The sequence below is a fragment of the Eurosta solidaginis genome, chromosome 4 (genome assembly GCF_040869045.1).
Source record: "Eurosta solidaginis isolate ZX-2024a chromosome 4, ASM4086904v1, whole genome shotgun sequence".
NCBI classification, from domain to species: domain Eukaryota; kingdom Metazoa; phylum Arthropoda; class Insecta; order Diptera; family Tephritidae; genus Eurosta; species Eurosta solidaginis.
This window is the reverse complement of record NC_090322.1, coordinates 238449240-238469739: the sequence shown is the minus strand read 5'-3', so window position 1 is coordinate 238469739 and position 20500 is coordinate 238449240. Positions and strand designations below refer to the sequence as shown.

At 39.1% G+C, this 20500-nt stretch overlaps 1 protein-coding gene across 10 annotated transcripts in view; it reads left to right on the top strand.

Annotated features, from left to right (window-relative positions):
* The window catches only part of X11Lbeta, a 414506-nt gene that overhangs the window by 40928 nt on the left and 353078 nt on the right, over nucleotides 1-20500 (top strand). The gene's annotated exons all lie outside the window — the stretch shown is intronic.

The window sequence follows — 20500 nt, the reverse complement described above, 5'->3', positions numbered from 1 at the left end:
CGACTTTTATATCATGACGTATGTGCGTTCTAATTGTTCATAAAAAGTGTCTTTCGCCTCATCGTCTTTCTCCTCTGTCGGCGGATATTTTTAGGCACACTCCATAATTCTTTAATATTTTTGGTTGAGCTTGAAGGATTCCACATATTTCAAACTGAATGTTACTTTAATATCTCTCGTCTTTGTTGTTTTCTGAATTTAATATCAGCTAAGAAATGATTTTAGTTCAGACAAGGTCTATGCACTGTGAGAGTTCTTGAAAAGCGTGTTTATATCCTTACGTTTTAATTTGATTGCATTTGTCTGCAAAACTTAATGAAGAACCATTAATTGAAGTCAAATTACCTTAAAGCGAAAACATCTCACACTTGCATGCACTCGAAAGTCAATACGCATTTAATTTAATTAAAAAATGTCGCACAAAAGTATGCAATAAAATTTGAAAATAAACTATAAGAATGAAGTGCCTAAGTAAAGCAAAGCGTTGAACATGAATAATAAATTAAAATGTCTCGCGGCATCTTTCCAAACGCACACACACATACATACATACATTTTACTATATTATATTTGCAAACATGTTTGTACTTGATTGCTAAGCTACTTCACTAAGAGCAGCAGTGTGATGCGTGATTGTTGTCCGAACACTTTGAAACGCGTGTTAGCAAATACCTTTTGAAGTGCGCGTTTAGGCGCGCATATGCTAAATGAAGTGGAAGCTCGCCGTTTTTTGCTGCTTGCTTGCTACAGTGTAAGAGTTGCCAACAAAGTAAATAAATTTCGTGCATATATTTGCATAATCTACAAGCTGATAATAAAGTGTATTTGAAAAGCTGGGCTTCGTAGACTTAAGAAAAAAAAAAGAAATATTTTAATTTAAAAATCATGTGTCACTATGTTTGTTCCCGATGGACTCCTAAACTACTGAAACGGGTTTGAATTTGTTTTGCACCCCGTATGTACTTCGATATAACTTGAAATATAGGATAGATTATATCTCAGTTTATAGTCGTAATATTATTTTTTTTATTTGTTTATATGTAATAATAAAATGTTACGTATACGTACCGGCACTCACATTTTCAGGTGGTGCGGATATACTTCCGTGTAATTGGTTGGTGTTTATTAAACAACGTGCTTATCAATAAAAAATATTATAGCGAAAGATATCAAGTATAGCACATCACCAGGCCCGGCGAGAGGGTGGGGGGGGGGGGGGTTTCTGAGGGGACCCGCGATTTAGAGGTACTATGACATTTTTTTTTTAATTCAGGAGAGTCTTTAGTTGTTCCATGTGCAATTTTTAAGCCGAATTTCAAAAACACGAAAATCTGCATTTCGTTTTAATATTATAGTGAGGTGTGAAAAATAAAAATCTATATATATAAAAAGAAAGGCTAAAATGTGTGTTAGTTGGTCGACGCATCTCTTCGGTGGATTTTGTTCAAACTTTCACCCAAGTTGCGTAAACCTCACGCGGTGGGTACTACATATGTAGTTTTGGTTGCGATCGACGTACAGGGTCTAGAGATATAGGCCGAAGCATGGACACGAGTACCCCTAGAATGTGTTTATAGAATATGGATAACAAATGAAAGCTGATGAGTGCTTTAGTAGAGGGTAATTTTCATACCCCTGGGTGACTGGGGTCTCGACATATAGGCCAAAACGTGGGCAGTGAATGTCTAGACAGTGTTTATACAATATGGATATCAAATGAAAGCTGTTGATGAGTGCTTTAATACAGAGTAATATATTATCCAGAGCCAGACTGTGACTGGGATTAGGACTAGGACTGGAACTGAGACTCGGAGTGGAACTGGGACTGGAATAAAATACATACCACCATCTGGGACCGGCAATAAGGGATGCAGAAGAATGATAAGCAATTGAGAGAAGAGAAAAGAGAGAAGGAGATTGAGAAAGAGATAGAAGATGGAGATAGATGAATCGAAAAAGACGGAGGGAGGAGTGAATAAAAGAATTAGGAAAAAGTGAAGAGGGGGGAGGGCAGAGTCAGATGCGAAAAGCTTATTAAAATGTATGTAGATAGGCCAAATTTAGGGCAGCACAACGTCTGCCGGGGCTTCTAGTAAATAAATTAAAAGTTAGAAGGCACTGAAATAAATTAAGTTTATGTTGATTTGCATATTTCGTTATTATCGTGAAGTTAGTGTCATTTTTCAGGTGATCTTTCTAATTTAGTGGGCTGCCTTTTCACTCCTAGTAGCAGGATTTGTGTCGGAATATTGCTTCTCGTACTTCGATTCTCACTTACTCCCAACAGACGTCTTGGCACCATAGTTGCTGGATTTATTTTTTTTTGTTATTCCGCCTGTATAGTCCACAAACTTTCACCATATCAGATCCCAAAATAAAGCAGACCTATTTTCTCTGCATTTGGCAGAGATTGGGCCTTACGGTCACCGACGAAGGAGGTGGCTATTTCTGGTGACTTTATTGAATATCCTTCAAATACATCCTCGCATAAGGCGGCTATTATATGTTTGTTTTTTGGTGCATCATCGTTCCGCCTATAGAGGGGGAAACTTGTTTTACTTAGGAAATCGCATTCTCCCGACATTAAAGATACCTGCCACATCTTCCACGCCATCTTTTTAGATCTAGAGTGTGGCTTGTAATAAATTATTTTTCGGGCTATCGAAAGGTTTTAAGAAAATGTGTATGGTGCGATACTTTTTTCATGATTTTTTTAAAATAAATTTATGATCAAATAGAGGTCGCAAAAACCCAAAAAATATCAACGTAATTATGTGCTAAGATCCAGCAATGGTTTGGAAACCACGAAGTTGAAGTACGGAGCGATGGATCCAAAGCAGGTAGCAATCAAAAACAGCCGCGTTTTGCATTGTTTTAGGTAAGGAAGCACCGTTAAGCAACCGTTTTTCGCGTTCTGCATGGAGAATATACCTGACATATATGCTGACTATATTCCATCTGTCACTGCCGCAAGTGATCTGTTGGATAATACTGCCTGCGAATAGACGGCACAGTGTTATTTCCGCCCACCTACCTTGCTGCGCGAAGTAGCCGCATTTGAAAATGGTGTGACATGCGTCATTTTTGAGCATTAACTATGGGTAGTTAGAATTTCAGCGTTGCCTATTCTGTGTAGATATTCTCGGAAGCAGCTTGGCCGGTTAAAAACAGCGTCATGTAGAAGTCTTCCTCTTCATGTGGACTCTTCATCAATGGCAGAAGCTTGGAAATCAGTGCCCTAGTCTACTTTTCTACGGCACTCTGGCCGTGGCTGTTGCCAGCGTGAGAGAGATTATTTTCGCTCCTGTACGAAAGCCTACTTGAGGGCGTTGGTGGTAAATTGAATACCTTTCTTCAGCGAGAAGATGTATTCATATGATTCTTGCAACAAAGACAGCGTTTACGGTTACCGTGAGGTAAGCTGAGGAGATTCGTAACGTCATTCTGCGTTGGACAAGGTAATGGGTGCTCTGTAAATTTCCGGGCTTAAATAGCATGCGCGTAAATTTTGCACCGTACAAAAGTATAGAATTAAAGCAGATGCAAGCAGCTTTCTTACACATGGCCTAGGCCCGTCTATGTTTGCCACTTATTGACTTAGGTACCCTATGGTCTGCGTAGACTACTCGAAATACCCTTTGAAAGTGTTCTGTTTAAAGTAAGCTCTCTAAGTCTTTCGTAGAGATGCGTCTCTACCAGTTCCAGACCATCAGATTAATTATGATGGGAGTTCGTAACTTAGTAAGGCTTACGTTATCAGTTTTCGCTGTCGCAAGCTAAAGTCCAAGTTCATTCATCCATCGCCTCTAACTTAGGCTGTGCTCAATTATTGCGTTGAAAATGAGATTTGTGCCACAGCCACTAATTTTGTAATTTTCTTGTGCAATGGCGTCAGTAGCGCCGGCCACTCTAGACTAGTAGTCTCTCTGGTAGGGTATTTGCCACGGTCGCAATGGCCGATAGCAACGCAATATGTTGGCGCAATTACATCAAGCGAATTTTTGACATGGCCTAGCTGATGTAGAGTTAGATCATTATGAACATTCGGCTAGTAGGTGGTGATGATCTAACGTTGACCTGTGGGTAGTTAATGTAAAATGATGGATGGCCGGCCACTGAATGAGGTAACAATCAGTAGTTAATCGGTACAAAATTTACCGGTAGAAATACCACACGGCTGTATGGTTTATGACGACTGGTGGATAATGGAAGGGGAATGGTGATGGGTAGTCTGTTGGATAATGAAAAGGATCTGTGGATTACTGAATGATAGGCTAAAGTCCTTATAATCAGTAAATTATAGTATGAACTGTAAGGTCACCAGGAATTGTTGCCGAATGTGAAGGGTTAGTGCGGGATAACGGAAGCGGTTTGACTTACAGGCATATGAGTACTTTCGGCGCTTTGTACTGAGAAAATCGGTATACTTAAATATTGGTCTTTTTAAAGATGCTTGAGAATCAAGCGTGTTTGCGTTTGTCTCGCTCATGACATGTGTTCTCTGCATGTGCTTGCATTTTTCATTTTCTTGCTGATCGCTTATTACAGTTGGGAAATATATTGTGGTAGCTTAAGATGTGACCTTTTTGATGGTATTGAAGCAGTACCGAGGATATGGGAGTTATTGCTTTTGTAATACATTTGAGGTGCCATTGAGGCGACATTATAAGAGTCACGTAAGTCGCTGTGAATCGTAGATCTTTGAAGGCAAGCACAATGTCCATTTGAGCCCTGAAGATGCTGTCATATAGATTTTTGCGCAAAACCCTTAAAGTGTGATTTTCGGTTTAAAAAAGAAATCGAGACACTCTTCACATAATCTTAAAATTTGAGGCAAAGTTTTTCTAGTTTAGTGTCCACATAAACTTCATGATGAATAAACATTTTCTAGTCTCACCTATGAAAATGTTTAAACCTTATAAATTCTGTAATGTGCTGGCATCTAAGTCAAGTTGGCCACTGAAACTCACCTTGTGCCACATTGCAAAATTTAAATGTTGGTCTTTTGTTATGCCTCTTCTGCGCACCTGAGATTCTATCTACAGTCTTTGTTTTGCCATTGTTTGCAGTAGAAGTATTTACATAGCAGAGAAAAACAAAAACTAACCACAACAACAATAAAAACAAACAAAACAAAAACAAAGGCACGGTCAAACCGAAAAAAAAAGCACACAAAACAAAATTTTTACTTTGAAAGTGTGTCCAAGACAGGATAACAAACAATGACTTGATGCAACACTTACATAAACACGCACAAACAACAGTCACAGAGTTCCTAGCTGCAAGCACAAATATTACCTACAAAGTCAAATTAAGACCAAACCGTTGAAACTTCCAAAATGACATAAACAACAATAAACTAACAGTAGAGGCAAACAGTTCGAAAAGCTAAAAAAACTAGAGAGCTAGACAGAAGAGAGAGGGCGAGAAAGTAGTGGGAGCGGAGCGTTTACAAGGGTATATTAAAGGAACTAAAAAGGATGAACGAGCCATCATAGTTTGTGTAGAAGCTTTTGGTCCATCATGCGGCCTTTCATTGGGCTGTCAGATTTTGGAATGTCGACGACGGGTTGACTAACTCAGATTTGCTTTGAGGGATCTTTGTTTCTGCTCCAACTATGCACACTAGTGCACACATACGAACATACTTGCGTACATACATATATCTCTAATATATATTGCTTCATAAATTGTTAGGACCGTTAAGCGAATCAAAGTATGAGTATGTGTGCGTGCGTATGCGTGTACATGTTACATAGCTACTTTGCTTTGTTGCTTACTTAGTGGTTCTTACAATAAATTGAGCATGAAATCTCATCTTTAATCGAATGCGTTTAGGGTCACAAAAGATGGGTGTTAGCAAAATAGTTACATAGCTAATATTCTCTATTTAATTGAATGGATTTAGTACGGAAATGAAATCAGCACAATTTAGTTGCCATATTAATCTTCAATTTAATTACATACTTTTAGGGGCGTGTTAGCTAACATACTTAAAAACCGATAGCTGACTGTACGGAGGCTGTAGTCGAATAATAGGGGAGATGATGGCAGGGAAAGCGGACGTACAATCGGCGGACAGTGTCTAAGCTGCCAGTAAAATCAGTAGACGGGTGGTGGTCATCAAATACCCGATAAAAAAGAGTACATGGTGCTTCGGTTGACGAGTACCCCCGAATTATCCGTGGACTCGGTGAATGATGACTCGGAAAGTAGCTGGATGGTGTTCATCCACATACGAAATAAAAAAGTTGCAATAGTCGGCCCCTAAATTTGAAAATTAGGTAGAAAGGGTATCGAAACTATTTTTTTGTTGTAACTTGGTTACTTCGTATTCAATTTTTAAAATTGATGTACCTTCTTTTTTGCCTTGATAAGCTCTTAAAATTCGTTTTTAATATAGCTTAAGAGGCCACAACTGGGTAAGCAGGCAAAACTATAAGAAAACAACGGGATTCAAGGGGTTTATAAGCCTAATTCATAGCTTCCGCATGTACCATACATATATTTAACAGGCGAGGCTCTGGCTACCCTTAATGGTGCTTGTTTCTTGAACGTACCGAATCTATATGCGCCAAAGGACCATTAACTTCGATAATACTCCCCGAAACCATCGCGGAGTGTTCTTATTAAATCAGATGACAAATAACTAAATGAGAAAACAATTTCCATCCACTTTGCTGAATAAAAAAAGGTGGATACTCTCTAAAGACAAGCTTTAAATTTGGGGCGGACTTTTGCTGTCAGGCTCCGTAGGTACTATGCAGTGGAAGTGAAATGGTATTGGAGATGAGTGTGGTATAAACCGTAGGTTGCACTGATTTCTCGTCCTTTGGTACACCAAAATATTCAGCATATAATTGAGCTATTTATTCAAAACCAACTCTGATTTTAGGCATTGGCCTGTGCCAATGGTGCGGTGGATACGGAAACAACAGTATCTTGCAAATGAGGAATGTCAAAACCGTAGGTCGCTTTCACTACTAGTCCCCCGACACACCAAAAATAGTTGGTAACCGAAGGCAGCAACCGGAATACTCTTCGAACGTGTAGGGCAAGGCAAGAGTCCTTACCCAAAACCCCGATTTCGATACCTTTGTTAAATACAAACATTTATACTTACGTGTAAGTCATTATAAACTATTGGAGAAGTTTACGCACTCGCATTAGGCGATAGTATCGCGAATAAAATATCCGTAAGTGTTCACTTGCTTTACAGTGTGGGTGTATGTAGTGGTGACTATGGGCATTCGTTGTGGCGTTACTGAGGCTGTGTTGCGGTGACAGGGTATGAACACCTCTGATGCTACTGAAAGCAACATTACAATAATTTTTTTTCGATTACATGTAAAATATGCGCCTACAACATTATATCTGTGAACAAAGTCATTTATAGATTTAGGCTGTATAGAATAGAGGTTCCTATGATGGCTGACGTACAAAGTCAATAGCAAAGTGTAGACTCCTGTAATCTCTTGGAGGAATTACATATACCATTAATTGGTGTATAATATCGGTCGTGAACTCAAAAAAATAGAAATTGCGTTATAATAATTCCAATAAAATTTAAAACTCATAAAGCCTCAAATAGTCTCGCCACCAGGGTTGAGGCATATTTAAAAATACAAATTTAAAAATAAAAAATTATTCATCATTTTAATATATTCTCAGTGATGAAAACTCTCTTTTTTATAAATGTATTGGAAACTCCATCCTGCTGCAGCTGTATGGAGGACGATGAGGTGGAATCACCTAATCACTTTATGCTTGATTGCCCAGCTTTTCCAGAACTAGGCTAAAGTACTTCGGCCGCGACTCACTTAGATCTCCCGAGGATTTATCCAAAGTTGAGATCGGTATCATTCGGAGCTTTATAGTTGCTATCCAACGATTCTCTAAGTAGCTAGATCTAAGTCACCGTTATTTTTGGTGTATGTGGTATCACAACGGACCTTCGTGTTGTCCAAGTGAGCTATCCTGATCAGGGCAGCTACCACCTAACCTATCCTATCCTATCCTATAAATGTTGAGTTCACTATTTGAAATAACGAGGCGGACCCGTGAGCATCTTGCGCAACCAATATAAAAGTCTTTTATGAAACATCAACAAAAATCAGCTGTTCTATCCATCAATTAATACTTACAGCGTGCGCTGCCATCTAGCATATGATAGCAACTGCCAGTAATGCAGTGCACATATTCACAATAGTGCCATAGTACAAGTAGATTTTTTGTGTGCTAACAATCGCTTATTTTCAACAAATTATTTTAATAAAATATAGCTAAACAAAAGCTCTACGACCAAACTTGCCCAAATATATAGCCCGAAACTCTATCTTTACAACCAAAACTGTATTTATAGATTTGGAAGAAGAGCGAAAAAGGTACCCGTACATAAAAAAAGCAATTAGAAATAATATATATGATGATATGGAATAACGATAAAGTTTCAATTTTTATTCAGTTATTCAAGAATGAAAACAAGTTCTTCAAGTTGCCCCGAAAATATACCCATATGCGTAAATAGTTGGTGTGTAGTTCTGAAGTTTCTTATGGCAATTTCGAGATGGTTTGAGTTTCTACTTCGGAATCACTTTTTTAAAATTATTTCGAAATGATTTTGTAGACCCTCTGGCGGTCAATTGTCGGTAATTTAAGGATGATTTTTGGAGCTCCCTTGGGGTCCTCCCGAAGTCATTTAAGAGTCATATTCTTCTTCATTTGGAGTCCTACCGGAATAGTTTTGGGAAGATTTCGGGAATTCTCTCGAGGTCATCCCAGGGGTATTTCATGAAATAAATTGTTTTTTAAGATATTTTTTTCATGAATAGGATAACATATAAAGAAGGGTGGGCTACACTCGGTTAACCTTGAGGGAACGAACCATAGTTTGAAAACGATTAATTTTGAATGAACTTCAATGCTTTACATCTGGAATACTTTTTTTGCGATATTTTTTTTCAAATAGTGGGCTGCCGAAAAAAAGGATCGGCTATCCTTGGCTAACCTTTTATAAACAAAACAAAGCACACTGGTCGGTCTTATATGGATTTGGTGGCCAAAAATACTTCCAGTAGAGATATCAACGTGAAACTTTGGTCACGGCTTTACAAATACTTATGTTCGAATTATTTTTTCATAAAATTGGTCCGGGTGAAACCCTCATACCGACCGAAAAACAACCACTTTCACCGAATGCATAAAAAAAGGAAGTAGATGTGTGGGGGGGGGGGGGGAGTGGTAAGATGTATCTAACGCAAATACAATGTTTAATAAGATTAAATGAAGAAATTTAAGTTCTTAAAAGATCTTGCATACATAACAATAACAAAACAACAAACACGCACAAATGTTTACATTTGCATATCATCGACTGGATAAAATAATGTCGCATGTTTCACGTGAGCATATTGTAACGAATTTACTTGCAAATCCTCTTATTTGCAATCCTCTGCTAAGTTCGAATCACTAAACTGTTGAATAAATAACTCCAATTTGTAATAATGCAAAATGGCCTTTATTAAAGTACTTCACAATACACTCAAACTGTGCAACGAATAGCTTGCTTAATAACCACACTGACTGATAGCTCAATGAAACTCTACTATTCAAAATAGTACTGCTATTGCTCGCTAGATATCGTCTTAATCGCAACTGCTTGACAACTCAAATCAAACTGAATTACTTCTTACTCGCCTGCATCGCTTTTATAGTTTACGCTGCATACTTCTAGGCTCTTCGATTTCCAGAAGTTACTAGTTGTTTCGGCTACAAAATCGCCAGCCACAATTACGTGCACAAATTATTGCTCTCTATTGTGACAACTCAGATAAGGTATATGCATGTGTTTGTAGTTTACAGTCTCCCGCACACACATAAGCGTATAAGTAAATTCATCGGTGTGCGACATCTCATCTCTCGCTGCCTTGTATGTAAATGTTGCTCGTCGGAATGTGTACATATGTGTAGACGCAATTATTGATTCGTTTATGTAGATACATAATTATTGAATTATTGATGTACATTCACGTCAATGCTTAGATCGGCTTAGAGCTGGCAGCACTCCTTAGTTTTGCTAATATTCGTAACAATATATAACATACGACAATAATTTATCAGGTTGACGCTATAAGAAAACTGTCGCAAAACATAGTTAGCGGCAGAAAGTGGCAGCTGATATTGACACTTCAGAATCTCAAAACTTTGGCTAATAATAGGATACAAGTCTCAACGACAGGATTGGTGAGGAACCCAACTAAAACTTTAGGCGAAATTGAAATATTTGTGCAAATAAACACTAATAAAGGCACTGGTGAAATTTTAAATAACAAAAAAAAAAAAAAAAAAATATAAAAACAAGTAAGGAAGGCTAAGTTCGGGTGTAACCGAACATTACATACTCAGTTGAGAGCTGTGGAGACAAAGTAAGGGAAATCACAATGTTGTAAAAGGAACCTAGGGTAACCCTGGAATGTGTTTGTATGACATGGTTATCAAATGGAAGGTATTATAAAGTATTTTAAAAGGGAGTGGGCCATAGATCTATAGATGGACGCCATTTAGGGATATCGCCATAAAGGTGGACCAGGCCTGACTCGAGAATTTGTTTGTACGATATGGGTATCAAATGAAATGTGTTAATGATAATTTTAAAAGGGAGTGGGCCTATGTTCTATAGGTGGACGTCTTTTCGAGATATCGCCATAAAGGTGGACCAGGGGTGACTCTAGAATTTATTTTGTACGATATGGGTATCAAATAAAAGGTATTAATGAGTATTTTAAAAGGGAGTGGTCCTTAGTTCTATAGGTGGATGCCTTTTCGAGATATCGCCATAAAGGTGGGCCAGGGGTGTCTCTAGAACTTTTGTGTACGATATGGGTATCAAATGAAAGGTGTTAATGAGTATTTTAAAAAGGAGTGGGCCTTAGTTCTATAGGTGGACGTCTTTTCGAGATATCGCCATAAAGGTGGACCAGGGGTGACTCTAGAATTTATTTTGTACGATATGGGTATCAAATAAAAGGTATTAATGAGTATTTTAAAAGAGAGTGGGCCTTAGTTCTATAGGTGGATGCCTTTTCGAGATATCGCCATAAAGGTGGGCCAGGGGTGTCTCTAGAACTTTTGTATACGATATGGGTATCAAATGAAAGGTGTTAATGAGTATTTTAAAAGGGTGTGGGCCTTAGTTCTATAGGTGAAAGCCTTTTCGAGATATCGCCATAAAGGTGGACCAGGGGTGACTCTAGAATTTATTTTGTACGATATGGGTATCAAATAAAAGGTATTAATGAGTATTTTAAAAGGGAGTGGGCCTTAGTTCTATAGGTGGATGCCTTTTCGAGATATCGCCATAAAGGTGGGCCAGGGGTGTCTCTAGAACTTTTGTGTACGATATGGGTATCAAATGAAAGGTGTTAATGAGTATTTTAAAAAGGAGTGGGCCTTAGTTCTATAGGTGGACGTCTTTTCGAGATATCGCCATAAAGGTGGACCAGGGGTGACTCTAGAATTTGTTTGTACGATATGGGTATCAAATGAAAGGTGTTAATGAGTATTTTAAAAAGGAGTGGGCCTTAGTTCTATAGGTGGACGTCTTTTCGAGATATCGCCATAAAGGTGGACCAGGGGTGACTCTAGAATTTATTTTGTACGATATGGGTATCAAATAAAAGGTATTAATGAGTATTTTAAAAGGGAGTGGGCATTAGTTCTATAGGTGGACGTCTTTTCGAGATATCGCCATAAAGGTGGACCAGGGGTGACTCTAGAATTTATTTTGTACGATATGGGTATCAAATAAAAGGTATTAATGAGTATTTTAAAAGGGAGTGGGCCTTAGTTCTATAGGTGGATGCCTTTTCGAGATATCGCCATAAAGGTGGGCCAGGGGTGTCTCTAGAACTTTTGTGTACGATATGGGTATCAAATGAAAGGTGTTAATGAGTATTTTAAAAAGGAGTGGGCCTTAGTTCTATAGGTGGACGTCTTTTCGAGATATCGCCATAAAGGTGGACCAGGGGTGACTCTAGAATTTATTTTGTACGATATGGGTATCAAATAAAAGGTATTAATGAGTATTTTAAAAGGGAGTGGGCCTTAGTTCTATAGGTGGATGCCTTTTCGAGATATCGCCATAAAGGTGGGCCAGGGGTGTCTCTAGAACTTTTGTGTACGATATGGGTATCAAATGAAAGGTGTTAATGAGTATTTTAAAAAGGAGTGGGCCTTAGTTCTATAGGTGGACGTCTTTTCGAGATATCGCCATAAAGGTGGACCAGGGGTGACTCTAGAATTTATTTTGTACGATATGGGTATCAAATAAAAGGTATTAATGAGTATTTTAAAAGGGAGTGGGCCTTAGTTCTATAGGTGGATGCCTTTTCGAGATATCGCCATAAAGGTGGGCCAGGGGTGTCTCTAGAACTTTTGTGTACGATATGGGTATCAAATGAAAGGTGTTAATGAGTATTTTAAAAGGGTGTGGGCCTTAGTTCTATAGGTGGACGTCTTTTCGAGATATCGCCATAAAGGTGGACCAGGGGTGACTCTAGAATTTATTTTGTACGATATGGGTATCAAATAAAAGGTATTAATGAGTATTTTAAAAGGGAGTGGGCCTTAGTTCTATAGGTGGATGCCTTTTCGAGATATCGCCATAAAGGTGGGCCAGGGGTGTCTCTAGAACTTTTGTGTACGATATGGGTATCAAATGAAAGGTGTTAATGAGTATTTTAAAATGGAGTGGGCCTTAGTTCTATAGGTGGACGTCTTTTCGAGATATCGCGATAAAGGTGGACCAGGGGTGACTCTAGAATTTGTTTGTACGATATGTGTATCAAATGAAAGGTGTTAATGAGTATTTTAAAAAGGAGTGGGCCTTAGTTCTATAGGTGGACGCCTTTTCGAGATATCGCCATAAAGGTGGACCAGGGGTGACTCTAGAATTTATTTTGTACGATATGGGTATCAAATAAAAGGTATTAATGAGTATTTTAAAAGGGAGTGGGCCTGAGTTCTATAGGTGGATGCCTTTTCGAGATATCGCCATAAAGGTGGGCCAGGGGTGTCTCTAGAACTTTTGTGTACGATATGGGTATCAAATCAAAGGTATTAATGAGTATTTTAAAAGGGAGTGGGCCTTAGTTCTATAGGTGGATGCCTTTTCGAGATATCGCCATAAAGGTGGGCCAGGGGTGTCTCTAGAACTTTTGTGTACGATATGGGTATCAAATGAAAGGTGTTAATGAGTATTTTAAAAGGGTGTGGGCCCTAGTTCTATAGGTGGACGCCTTTTCGAGATATCGCCATAAAGGTGGACCAGGCGTGACTCTAGAATTTGTTTGTACTATATGGGTATCAAATGAAAGGTGTTAATGAGTATTTTAAAAGGGAGCGGGCCTTAGTTCTATAGGTGGATGCCTTTTCGAGATATCGCCATAAAGGTGGGCCAGGGGTGTCTCTAGAACTTTTGTGTACGATATGGGTATCAAATGAAAGGTGTTAATGAGTATTTTAAAGAGGAGTGGGCCTTAGTTCTATAGGTGGACGTCTTTTCGAGATATCGCCATAAAGGTGGACCAGGGGTGACTCTAGAATTTGTTTGTACGATATGGGTATCAAATGAAAGGTGTTAATGAGTATTTTAAAAAGGAGTGGGCCTTAGTTCTATAGGTGGACGTCTTTTCGAGATATCGCCATAAAGGTGGACCAGGGGTGACTCTAGAATTTATTTTGTACGATATGGGTATCAAATAAAAGGTATTAATGAGTATTTTAAAAGGGAGTGGGCCTTAGTTCTATAGGTGGATGCCTTTTCGAGATATCGCCATAAAGGTGGGCCAGGGGTGTCTCTAGAATTTGTTTGTACTATATGGGTATCAAATGAAAGGTATTAATGAGTATTTTAAAAGGGAGTGGGCCTTAGTTCTATAGGTGGATGCCTTTTCGAGATATCGCCATAAAGGTGGGCCAGGGGTGTCTCTAGAATTTATTTGTACTATATGGGTATCAAATGAAAGGTATTAATGAGTATTTTAAAAGGGAGTGGGCCTAAGTTCTATAGGTGGATGCCTTTTCGAGATATCGCCATAAAGGTGGGCCAGGGGTGACTCTAGAATTTGTTTGTACGATATGGGTATCAAATGAAAGGTGTTAATGAGTATTTTAAAAGGGAGTGGGCCTTAGTTCTATAGGTGGATGCCTTTTCGAGATATCGCCATAAAGGTGGGCCAGGGGTGTCTCTAGAATTTATTTGTACTATATGGGTATCAAATGAAAGGTATTAATGAGTATTTTAAAAGGGAGTGGGCCTTAGTTCTATAGGTGGATGCCTTTTCGAGATATCGCCATAAAGGTGGGCCAGGGGTGTCTCTAGAACTTTTGTGTACGATATGGGTATCAAATGAAAGGTGTTAATGAGTATTTTAAAGAGGAGTGGGCCTTAGTTCTATAGGTGGACGTCTTTTCGAGATATCGCCATAAAGGTGGACCAGGGGTGACTCTAGAATTTGTTTGTACGATATGGGTATCAAATGAAAGGTGTTAATGAGTATTTTAAAAAGGAGTGGGTCTTAGTTCTATAGGTGGACGTCTTTTCGAGATATCGCCATAAAGGTGGACCAGGGGTAACTCTAGAATTTATTTTGTACGATATGGGTATCAAATAAAAGGTATTAATGAGTATTTTAAAAGGGAGTGGGCCTTAGTTCTATAGGTGGATGCCTTTTCGAGATATCGCCATAAAGGTGGGCCAGGGGTGTCTCTAGAATTTGTTTGTACTATATGGGTATCAAATGAAAGGTATTAATGAGTATTTTAAAAGGGAGTGGGCCTTAGTTCTATAGGTGGATGCCTTTTCGAGATATCGCCATAAAGGTGGGCCAGGGGTGACTCTAGAATTTGTTTGTACGATATGGGTATCAAATAAAAGGTATTAATGAGTATTTTAAAAGGGAGTGGGCTTTAGTTCTATAGGTGGATGCCTTTTCGAGATATCGCCATAAAGGTGGGCCAGGGGTGTCTCTAGAACTTTTGTGTACGATATGGGTATCAAATGAAAGGTGTTAATGAGTATTTTAAAAGGGTGTGGGCCTTAGTTCTATAGGTGGACGCCTTTTCGAGATATCGCCATAAAGGTGGACCAGGCGTGACTCTAGAATTTGTTTGTACTATATGGGTATCAAATGAAAGGTGTTAATGAGTATTTTAAAAGGGAGCGGGCCTTAGTTCTATAGGTGGATGCCTTTTCGAGATATCGCCATAAAGGTGGGCCAGGGGTGACTCTAGAATTTTTTTGTACGATATGAGTATCAAATGAAAGGTGTTAATGAGTATTTTAAAAGGGAGTGGGCCTTAGTTCTATAGGTGGATGCCTTTTCGAGATATCGCCATAAAGGTGGGCCAGGGGTGACTCTAGAATTTTTTTGTACGATATGGGTATCAAATGAAAGGTGTTAATGAGTATTTTAAAAAGGAGTGGGCCTTAGTTCTATAGGTGGATGCCTTTTCGAGATATCGCCATAAAGGTGGGCCAGGGGTGTCTCTAGAACTTTTGTGTACGATATGAGTATCAAATGAAAGGTGTTAATGAGTATTTTAAAAGGGAGTGGGCCTTAGTTCTATAGGTGGATGCCTTTTCGAGATATCGCCATAAAGGTGGGCCAGGGGTGACTCTAGAATTTTTTTTGTACGATATGAGTATCAAATGAAAGGTGTTAATGAGTATTTTAAAAGGGAGTGGGCCTTAGTTCTATAGGTGGATGCCTTTTCGAGATATCGCCATAAAGGTGGGCCAGGGGTGACTCTAGAATTTTTTTTGTACGATATGAGTATCAAATGAAAGGTGTTAATGAGTATTTTAAAAGGGAGTGGGCCTTAGTTCTATAGGTGGATGCCTTTTCGAGATATCGCCATAAAGGTGGGCCAGGGGTGACTCTAGAATTTTTTTTGTACGATATGAGTATCAAATGAAAGGTGTTAATGAGTATTTTAAAAGGGAGTGGGCCTTAGTTCTATAGGTGGATGCCTTTTCGAGATATCGCCATAAAGGTGGGCCAGGGGTGACTCTAGAATTTTTTTTGTACGATATGAGTATCAAATGAAAGGTGTTAATGAGTATTTTAAAAGGGAGTGGGCCTTAGTTCTATAGGTGGATGCCTTTTCGAGATATCGCCATAAAGGTGGGCCAGGGGTGACTCTAGAATTTTTTTGTACGATATGGGTATCAAATGAAAGGTGTTAATGAGTATTTTAAAAAGGAGTGGGCCTTAGTTCTATAGGTGGATGCCTTTTCGAGATATCGCCATAAAGGTGGGCCAGGGGTGTCTCTAGAACTTTTGTGTACGATATGAGTATCAAATGAAAGGTGTTAATGAGTATTTTAAAAGGGAGTGGGCCTTAGTTCTATAGGTGGATGCCTTTTCGAGATATCGCCATAAAGGTGGGCCAGGGGTGACTCTAGAATTCTTTTGTACGATATGGGTATCAAATGAAAGGTGTTAATGAGTATTTTAAAAAGGAGTGGGCCTTAGTTCTATAGGTGGATGCCTTTTCGAGATATCGCCATAAAGGTGGACCAGGGGTGTCTCTAGAACTTTTGTGTACGATATGAGTATCAAATGAAAGGTGTTAATGAGTATTTTAAAAGGGAGTGGGCCTTAGTTCTATAGGTGGATGCCTTTTCGAGATATCGCCATAAAGGTGATTCAGGGGTGTCTCTAGAACTTTTGTGTACGATATGGGTATCAAATGAAAGGTGTTAATGAGTATTTTAAAAGGGAGTGGGCCTTAGTTCTATAGGTGGATGCCTTTACGAGATATCGCCATAAAGGTGGGCCAGGGGTGTCTCTAGAACTTTTGTGTACGATATGAGTATCAAATGAAAGGTGTTAATGAGTATTTTAAAAGGGTATGGGCCTTAGTTCTATAGGTGGACGCCTTTTCGAGATATCGCCATAAAGGTGGACCAGGCGTGACTCTAGAATTTGTTTGTACTATATGGGTATCAAATGAAAGGTGTTAATGAGTATTTTAAAAGGGAGTGGGCCTTAGTTCTATAGGTGGATGCCTTTTCGAGATATCGCCATAAAGGTGGGCCAGGGGTGACTCTAGAATTTTTTTGTACGATATGGGTATCAAATGAAAGGTGTTAATGAGTATTTTAAAAAGGAGTGGGCCTTAGTTCTATAGGTGGATGCCTTTTCGAGATATCGCCATAAAGGTGGGCCAGGGGTGTCTCTAGAACTTTTGTGTACGATATGAGTATCAAATGAAAGGTGTTAATGAGTATTTTAAAAGGGAGTGGGCCTTAGTTCTATAGGTGGATGCCTTTTCGAGATATCGCCATAAAGGTGGGCCAGGGGTGACTCTAGAATTTTTTTGTACGATATGAGCATCAAATGAAATGTGTTAATGAGTATTTTAAAAGGGAGTGGGCCTTAGTTCTATAGGTGGATGCCTTTTCGAGATATCGCCATAAAGGTGGGCCAGGGGTGACTCTAGAATTTTTTTGTACGATATGGGTATCAAATGAAAGGTGTTAATGAGTATTTTAAAAAGGAGTGGGCCTTAGTTATATAGGTGGATGCCTTTTCGAGATATCGCCATAAAGGTGGGCCAGGGGTGTCTCTAGAACTTTTGTGTACGATATGAGTATCAAATGAAAGGTGTTAATGAGTATTTTAAAAGGGAGTGGGCCTTAGTTCTATAGGTGGATGCCTTTTCGAGATATCGCCATAAAGGTGGGCCAGGGGTGACTCTAGAATTTTTTTTGTACGATATGAGTATCAAATGAAAGGTGTTAATGAGTATTTTAAAAGGGAGTGGGCCTTAGTTCTATAGGTGGATGCCTTTTCGAGATATCGCCATAAAGGTGGGCCAGGGGTGACTCTAGAATTCTTTTGTACGATATGGGTATCAAATGAAAGGTGTTAATGAGTATTTTAAAAAGGAGTGGGCCTTAGTTCTATAGGTGGATGCCTTTTCGAGATATCGCCATAAAGGTGGGCCAGGGGTGTCTCTAGAACTTTTGTGTACGATATGAGTATCAAATGAAAGGTTTTAATGACTATTTTAAAAGGGCGTGGGTCTTAGTTCTATAGGTGGACGCCTTTTCGAGATATCTCCATAAAGGTAGACCAGGGGTGACTCTAGAATTTGTTTGTACGATATGGGTATCAAATGAAAGGTGTTAATGAGTATTTTAAAAAGGAGTGGGCCTTAGTTCTATAGGTGGATGCCTTTTCGAGATATCGCCATAAAGGTGGACCAGGGGTGTCTCTAGAACTTTTGTGTACGATATGAGTATCAAATGAAAGGTGTTAATGAGTATTTTAAAAGGGAGTGGGCCTTAGTTCTATAGGTGGATGCCTTTTCGAGATATCGCCATAAAGGTGATTCAGGGGTGTCTCTAGAACTTTTGTGTACGATATGGGTATCAAATGAAAGGTGCTAATGAGTATTTTAAAAGGGAGTGGGCCTTAGTTCTATAGGTGGATGCCTTTTCGAGATATCGCCATAAAGGTGGGCCAGGGGTGACTCTAGAATTTGTTTGTACGATATGGGTATCAAATAAAAGGTATTAATGAGTATTTTAAAAGGGAGTGGGCCTTAGTTCTATAGGTGGATGCCTTTACGAGATATCGCCATAAAGGTGGGCCAGGGGTGTCTCTAGAACTTTTGTGTACGATATGAGTATCAAATGAAAGGTGTTAATGAGTATTTTAAAAGGGTATGGGCCTTAGTTCTATAGGTGGACGCCTTTTCGAGATATCGCCATAAAGGTGGACCAGGCGTGACTCTAGAATTTGTTTGTACTATATGGGTATCAAATGAAAGGTGTTAATGAGTATTTTAAAAGGGAGTGGGCCTTAGTTCTATAGGTGGATGCCTTTTCGAGATATCGCCATAAAGGTGATTCAGGGGTGTCTCTAGAACTTTTGTGTACGATATGGGTATCAAATGAAAGGTGTTAATGAGTATTTTAAAAGGGAGTGGGCCTTAGTTCTATAGGTGGATGCCTTTTCGAGATATCGCCATAAAGGTGATTCAGGGGTGTCTCTAGAACTTTTGTGTACGATATGGGTATCAAATGAAAGGTGTTAATGAGTATTTTAAAAGGGAGTGGGCCTTAGTTCTATAGGTGGATGCCTTTTCGAGATATCGCCATAAAGGTGGGCCAGGGGTGACTCTAGAATTTGTTTGTACGATATGGGTATCAAATGAAAGGTGTTAATGAGTATTTTAAAAAGGAGTGGGCCTTAGTTCTATAGGTGGATGCCTTTTCGAGATATCGCCATAAAGGTGGGCCAGGGGTGTCTCTAGAACTTTTGTGTACGATATGAGTATCAAATGAAAGGTGTTAATGAGTATTTTAAAAGGGAGTGGGCCTTAGTTCTATAGGTGGATGCCTTTTCGAGATATCGCCATAAAGGTGGGCCAGGGGTGACTCTAGAATTTTTTTGTACGATATGAGCATCAAATGAAATGTGTTAATGAGTATTTTAAAAGGGAGTGGGCCTTAGTTCTATAGGTGGATGCCTTTTCGAGATATCGCCATAAAGGTGGGCCAGGGGTGACTCTAGAATTTTTTTGTACGATATGGGTATCAAATGAAAGGTGTTAATGAGTATTTTAAAAAGGAGTGGGCCTTAGTTCTATAGGTGGATGCCTTTTCGAGATATCGCCATAAAGGTGGGCCAGGGGTGTCTCTAGAACTTTTGTGTACGATATGAGTATCAAATGAAAGGTGTTAATGAGTATTTTAAAAGGGAGTGGGCCTTAGTTCTATAGGTGGATGCCTTTTCGAGATATCGCCATAAAGGTGGGCCAGGGGTGACTCTAGAATTTTTTTTGTACGATATGAGTATCAAATGAAAGGTGTTAATGAGTATTTTAAAAGGGAGTGGGCCTTAGTTCTATAGGTGGATGCCTTTTCGAGATATCGCCATAAAGGTGGGCCAGGGGTGACTCTAGAATTCTTTTGTACGATATGGGTATCAAATGAAAGGTGTTAATGAGTATTTTAAAAAGGAGTGGGCCTTAGTTCTATAGGTGGATGCCTTTTCGAGATATCGCCATAAAGGTGGGCCAGGGGTGTCTCTAGAACTTTTGTGTACGATATGAGTATCAAATGAAAGGTTTTAATGACTATTTTAAAAGGGCGTGGGTCTTAGTTCTATAGGTGGACGCCTTTTCGAGATATCTCCATAAAGGTAGACCAGGGGTGACTCTAGAATTTGTTTGTACGATATGGGTATCAAATGAAAGGTGTTAATGAGTATTTTAAAAAGGAGTGGGCCTTAGTTCTATAGGTGGATGCCTTTTCGAGATATCGCCATAAAGGTGGACCAGGGGTGTCTCTAGAACTTTTGTGTACGATATGAGTATCAAATGAAAGGTGTTAATGAGTATTTTAAAAGGGAGTGGGCCTTAGTTCTATAGGTGGATGCCTTTTCGAGATATCGCCATAAAGGTGATTCAGGGGTGTCTCTAGAAC